Here is a 6,879-nt window from a genome sequence, read left to right on the forward strand (position 1 = left end):
GTGTCTGGAACAAAAGAAGGAGAAACTTATGGGTTTTATCCTTCAAGATTCACTGAGCTTTTTTCAGCCATCATTGGTGCTTGAAGATGAACAATAGCGGGAAAAAAAAAAGGGCGGAGACAGGTTAAGGATGACATTGCTCTGATACCATGTTGCAGTTTTGGTTTAAGTTTTCTCGTATTTCTTAATATTGTGAATCTACAATGATACACATATATAAAAGAGTCCATAGACTAAACCCTAGAGGCCAGCTATACTCCTTAATTGAAGGAAATTACACCAAACACTAGAGATCAGCCATACTCCTTAATTGGAGGAAACCAACTACAAGACTAAAGAGTGATTTACACATAATATGTTAGGAAACACAAATCGTGCAGCCATGCTGCACCCATGATTTTTGGAATTGCATAATCTGTCTAGGGTTGGTAACTCTCAATAATTTTCCTATATACAATAAGGTTACATAAACTCCCTTTACCTTGGAATCAAGTGAAGTAGTTTGAATAACATAATTCAGCGAATTGACAAAAAACATTATAATGCATGTCTACCAAAACTCATGTACCCAATTATATTGGATTATATCAATCTATAATATTAAGCCCATATTAGATAATTGGACTACAAATACGATTAAACCCACATTAATTTGAAGTAAATTGAGCATGAGGTGAACTAATGGTGCACAATAATTACGGGTTTTCTGTGTAACTGAAGTTAATATAGTAACAGATGCATATCAATAGAAATAGGCAGTCAGATAATACCTTTGGTAGTGAGATATGCCATCGTTTATGTGATGAATCCGCAGGCAATAGAGCGAAAAATAAAACAAAGGAAGGGACACACACTGAGCACACACCACACACCAGAGAAAACATAGCAATACACTTGACACATATGCACAGATACTAAAATGTGGACATCACACATACTTGACACACACACACACACATATGCAGACAAGGAAATAACCAATTAGAATTTAAAATTTAATAAAGTTATGCGGTTTCGGTTTCGGTTCGGTTTCAGGGTTTCGAAATCGGAACCAAACCGTTTTTCCTTCATTCGGTTCGGTTTCAAACCGAAACCGTTTTAAATCGCAAAACCAAACCGTTCAGTGCGGTTCGATTGGTTCATGTTTTAGTTTCGATTTTTTGGATTCAGGTGTCCACCCCTAATTGCCACCAACCACTTGAATTCCGAACCACCCACCCCATACCACCCAAGGACGTGCTCGACCACCATTTTTAGGCCCGCTATAAGGAAAAGCTCATGTCAACCTCAAAATTGGAAGCCTATATGAAAAGCCCATAAATGCAATATATAAAAAAAAAAAAAAGGCAAATACCCAAAAAATACACATCTTTTAAGCAGTTGCACGAATTTAGCATGCCAATAACAAATAATGTGAACAAAAATAAATTATTTAAAAACAAATAACATTACACATGCGTCTAATTCTATTCTTATTTTAAAATTTTAAAATAATAATTTGATCTAGAATTTTCACCTTTTGATTTTCATTTTGTTTAAAAACTGAAAGTAATTAAAAAAATTGAAATTTAAATAAAAAAGAGATAACATAGTTATCAAATAGCTCATAAAATAAAGGGAACTTTAACGAAAAGTTTCTGGTACTATTTATTTTAATGAAAAACCATACTTTTACACTAAAAAGTCAATCTTGGTACTATTCACTTTATCCTTTATTTTGTCATTTTCGTTAAAACTCAAAATTTTTAAATCTTTTTCATTAGTTTTCTTTCAAATAAATTACCAAATTGTTTGACGTCTCAAGTAGTTATTGTGACAACCCGTCCCTAATTTTATCTTTTTATTAATTTTAAAAGCGTGAATTTACAAAAAATGTCGTAGAGGTAAGGACTTTGACTTTCGTTGACTATCGGTTTGAGAGATGTGGGACTTATTCTTTTAGTGTATACTCGTAGTACTCGTTGGTACGAATGCATAGGCACAAGTCGTTTGTGAGTCCGGATTATAACGGTATAGTTACAGACGTTTGAAATTTATTATTTAAAGTTAGTTAAATAATTTGAGCTCTCATTTTGTGGGAAGGAAGCCAATCGGTTTTTAAGGGAAAAAAAAGGGACCAATCAAATAAAAGAAGGGTTGACCAATCAAAAAGGAGAAAAAAAGGAAAAAAAAAAAAAAAAAAAAAAAAAAGGGAGAAAGCCCAGCTCTCCCGTCCGTACACCCGCGCGCCACCCAAGCTAAATTCCGACGATTTTTGCCATTTCTTCCGTCAAATCATCACCATACAACACCTGTAGCCTCTTCGACAACCTTCCCTCTTCCATCTTCACCCAAATTCGTGGGATTTTAAGTCCAAAATCACCAAGAACAGTTTCGGAGCACTGGAGGTGTTTGAAGTCGATTTCACCGTTCCGGTGAGTTATATTACCCACTATCACCCTAAATCAACTCCCCTTGGACCCATGAACAAGACCCAACCAGTTGTAGGGGCGTTGGAACATCGAGGAATGAGAATCGAAGCTCACCCATTATAGGGTTTCAGACAGATTTAGGGGGATTTGAGGTGTTTCTCGGCCAAATTGGCCTTGGCCACAGGTATGAAAGTTGTTCTTCTCATTAAGATCTTCATTTCTGTGAAATTTGAGAATTTTTGGAGATAGTTGAATTTTTTCGGCGAACTGTGGCGGTCAGCCACCATGCGCGGCAGCGCGTGTGGCGACGCGTGGGCAAAGACCCCACATGACCATCTTAGGCTAATTTTGATGACCCGATAATACTTGTCATTCGCTTAGTGAAATTTTAATGTTTTAATGAAAATTCATAGTTGATCACCTAGTTGGCCACCATGAGGTCCTTGTATGAATTGACAATCTGACCGTTGGATCGTCATCAAACTTTAATACAATATGGTATGTAATATTTAAGGATATTAGAAACTTACGGATTGAGAATCTGACATACGAATCTTCTTGAATTAGATTTGTAAGTTCGTAAAATAAAACGTTGACCGCCACTTGAATTGGCAATTGGTGGAGATCCAACCGTTGGATCATAATGAAACTTTAGTATGATCTTTTACAAGCATGATGTGGATCTGTGAAAGTTATGGATTGGAAATCTGAGATGCGGATCTTTCAGATTGAGTTACGTAGGTTTGTGGACCCTAATGTTGATCTTTGACCGATGGTTGACTTTTGGTCAATGGATCTCAAATCATTCTAAAACGTCCTTGGGATGTGTTTTATGTAAACTATGGGTTCTATGGATAAGACTTCTGAGACATGACTGAATAATTGTTCTAGGTGAGGATCGCTCGTGACGTCTCGATATTCATGCTTGGGAGTTGTAGCGTGGACCTAAGGTGAGTGGGTATATATATATATACACACACACACACACACATATGTATATATACATCTCCACAAACGTTTATAAATTGAATATTTCATATAAACATTGTGAATGCTTTGGAGGACTAGTACGAACTACGAATGGCTTGATCCTTGTTTAGGGTACGTAGGCAGTCTAACGAGACGTTAGATGCAGCCATACAATAATTGAGACAATAGCCTTGTTTGGGGAATTGAGCAATGTGAGGGACATTGGTGAAAAATGTGAGATTTAACCTTATGATTTGGTGGTTAAATGTTGGTCATAAATCAATGTGTGAAGAATCAAGAAATTAAAGTAAAGAAACGTAGGTAATGATAGTTAATTAAACTAGTGTCTAGTTGGGCTTATCACCGACAATTATTCTAAAAAATAAATAGTTTGGAAGTGGGGCGTTATAGATTATGCATTTCACACCATGTTGTGTATATATATTTGGAAACATTATGTTATGGTTGAGTATTAGATTGCATCATGGCATATCCATATGTATATTATATGCGCATAATTATTGTGAATGCTTTGAAGTGCAAAGGTGAACGCGGGACACACAGGTAAGTTCAGATGAGTTTATAGTATTAGTTGAAATGATGGAGTTATGGCATGACTACATTTATGTTTTAGGCAACTCCGACATTGTCGTACATGTTGCAATAATAGGCAACTCCGACCTTGTCGTACAGGTTGCCCATGAGTCTACCTGTTATATTAGATGCAGTTAGAGCTCATAAACTTACACCATGGTGTTAGTGCTCCCGTCCATGGCCAGGGCACAATCCTTCACGTGATGTTCACCTTCCACACCTTACGCTCACCTTGGATCCAAGGTAGGTGTATAGTCCTGTCGTACAAACCACAATAGGTGGTTCCGACTCGCAGATGACCCATGATTATTCGCACAGTCTTCACATGATCGTAGCACTTGAGCGCATTTATTTACATCCAGTCCTATCGTACAGACCACTTTAGATGGTTCTGACTCGTGTGCAGGTATACTTATTGAGATATTGGCTAACATGTTAATGAGCTATTGGCTAGCATGTTATTGAGTTATTGGCTAGCATGTTATTGAACTATTGACTAGCATTGATTGATGAGATATGGATAAGTCGTATAGGTCACTATAGGTGACTCCTGAATCAATGAGATGTAGATAAGTCATACAAGTCACTATAGGTGACTCCCGACCTATATGTTATCTTTGATTGATGAGATATGGATAAGTCGTACAGGTTACTATAGGTGACTCCCGACTTATATGTTAGCATTGATTGATGAGATATGGATAAGTCGTACAGGTCACTATAAGTGACTTTCAACTTATATGCTAGCATTGATTGATGAACTATTGATTCAGCCGTACAGGTCACGTGAGGTGACTCTAGCTAGCATGTTGATGAGCTATTGGTTCAGCTGTACATGCCACAATAGGTGGATCCGGCTGACATACCATTTCATATTGATTTATTTCACCTGGGTTACTTATTCTTGTTGAGATATTTGACACGGCATAACTGTGAGATGGTTATTTTGGTTAAACTTTAGAGTTATAGTCACGTCTATTATTTTCTGGGAAATTATTCATGTGTTACGGCGAGGGGTTACTGCCTTTGGTAATTGAAATTAGGTTGAAAATTTTTGTTTCACTCACTCACATTTTCTATTTTTGCACCCCTCAAGGTTCTAGCAATAGAGTTTCGTATCGACGAGGATTTGTGGCACTTTTCAGTATAGATGTCTTCTTATGATGGTATAATCATTATCTTACCTTACTGTACTATACCTATTCTCTTTATCACACATGAAATGGGTCCAGACCCGCTCATCGTGTACTCGTGTTCTTAAGCACTTTTAGGTTTTAATTTATTCACATTTTATATACTATCACACTTTATGGCTTCGTCACCTTCTAGGTGTCGGCCAACACAGCTCGATTTGGGATCCTAGTGGACATTCCGGGTCGGGGTGTGTCAGTTATCCTATACTGACTAGAATTATATTATATTTGTAGACATGTATGACTATCTATTTGAAAAAAGGTTGTAGGTTATTTGAGCTCGTTTGACAGTATTTCATTTTTGTTCGGTTGTAAGAGAAGAATTTGAACACAGAATTTCTAACTTAAACTTATTCATTATCCTACGCATCCTTCTCTCTCACGAGAGATTTTTAATGTGCCGAAAACACGGTCCAGTACACTATGTGTAATAATACAATTTACTGAAAACCATTGTTCTAAAAATCGGCCTAGGCAGCCGCTTAGGCACTAGGCGGTGGAGCCCTGCCCCGATTTTGGGCAAGGCGTTTGGAAAAATAGGCTGGACGCTAAGCGGGCCTAGGCGGAGAGTTAGGGGGGGCTTAGGCGGTTTTTTTTTTATTATATATTTTTTACATTTTTTTATTAATTGTGTGCTTTTTTCTTTTTTGGTTTCATGGTAGTATACTTATGGAAATGGTGTACCTAATTTGCAAATGATGGATTTACTACAAGTTCATCCAATAGTGAAACAAATTGGAGCATTTTTTAGGGGATACATACAAAGAAAAGAAATAAACCAGATACAACAAGGTTAAATAATTTAGTCTATGTCTAATCCAATACAAGGATCATGATTCATCAACAAGAAGAATTTAGTCTATCATCCAAACCCTCCTCATTATGATTATATGTTTACTGTTTTTTAAATATTGAACTTTTTGGATGTATATAATTTGTGTATTCTTCTACTTCTATTTTTGCATTTTATCATTCTTTTATTATCCATACAAGTATGGTTTTTTTTTTTTTAGTAGGTGTAAATAGGCATTTATTTACAAGATATATAATAAATTTATATATATCCGCTTAGGTCGTCTAGGCGCTAGGCCCTTGTCTACTGCCCAACTAGCGCTTAGCAATTTTTAGAACCTTGCTGAAAACTTAAAAAAAAAAAAAAAATTCAAACCAATTGTTTTGTTACACTTTATGTACTGAATCGTGTTCTTGACACACTGAAAAATTTATCTCGAGCTAACCCAATGACTTCGGCTGTTTAATTTTTTTGACGGTTAAAACCGACCCAAACTATTCATTACAATTTGAATGGGCCGATATGTTTTCTAATTTTGTTTAGTACAATGATAGCGCTAGTAGGTTCAATACTTAGTTGTTCAAGAAAATTGAAATTACTAAAAATCAAACTCGGATCAAAATATTAAAAATATTATTTTTTACCACTACAATAAAACGGTCATCTATTTGTCCTCTTTGATTATGAGAAATTTACAAAAATAAAAATAAAAAAGAGGAAAGTAGATGATACACCGCAAAACTTTATCACCAACCCCAAAAATAGGCCCAGTTCGAGTCAGAATCCCAAATCGAAACCCAAACCTCGAATCCTAAACGATCAATTTTGGGATGGGATTCCAAAACCCAAAACCGAACTGAACTTTGGGTATTCCTGAATTTCGGGATTCTTGAAGTTGTTTTAGTTTTTCGATGCCGGG

The sequence above is a fragment of the Pyrus communis genome, chromosome 4 (assembly GCF_963583255.1).
Source record: "Pyrus communis chromosome 4, drPyrComm1.1, whole genome shotgun sequence".
NCBI lineage: Eukaryota > Viridiplantae > Streptophyta > Magnoliopsida > Rosales > Rosaceae > Pyrus > Pyrus communis.